Genomic DNA, 394 nt, shown 5'->3' on the forward strand with positions numbered 1-394 from the left:
GCAGCAGCAGCAGCAACAGCAACAGCAAAAACAGCAGCAGCAGCAGCAACAGCAGCAACAGCAGCGAAGCAAACACTCAACGCCAGCAGTAAACACGGGACCAAATAAAGGGGCAGCAGCAGCGGCAGCTGCAGCAGCAGCAGCAACTGCAGCAGCAGCAACTGCAGCAGCAGCAGCTATGCACTGAACGGCAGCAGCAATGTCGCCAACAGTGCAGCAGAAGCAGCACCCAGAACCAGCAGCAGTAACAACAGCAGCAGCAGCAACTGCAGCACCATCAGCAGCAACTACAGCAGCAGCAGCAACTACAGCAGCAGCAGCAAGTGCAGCAGTAGCAGCAACTGCAGCAGCAGCAGCAGCAGCAGCAGCATACTTCATTGATTTTATCGAAAGT

General features: G+C 55.6%; 1 protein-coding gene across 1 annotated transcript in view; it reads right to left on the reverse strand.

Annotated features, from left to right (window-relative positions):
• EMH_0049200 (uncharacterized protein) overlaps positions 1–394 on the reverse strand; it is a gene marked incomplete at both ends in the record, with an annotated part of 7,961 nt that overhangs the window by 6,036 nt on the left and 1,531 nt on the right. The window lies entirely within an intron of this gene.

Source organism: Eimeria mitis, genomic scaffold, assembly GCF_000499745.2.
Source record: "Eimeria mitis Houghton genomic scaffold, Emh_scaff2139, whole genome shotgun sequence".
Lineage (NCBI taxonomy): Eukaryota > Apicomplexa > Conoidasida > Eucoccidiorida > Eimeriidae > Eimeria > Eimeria mitis.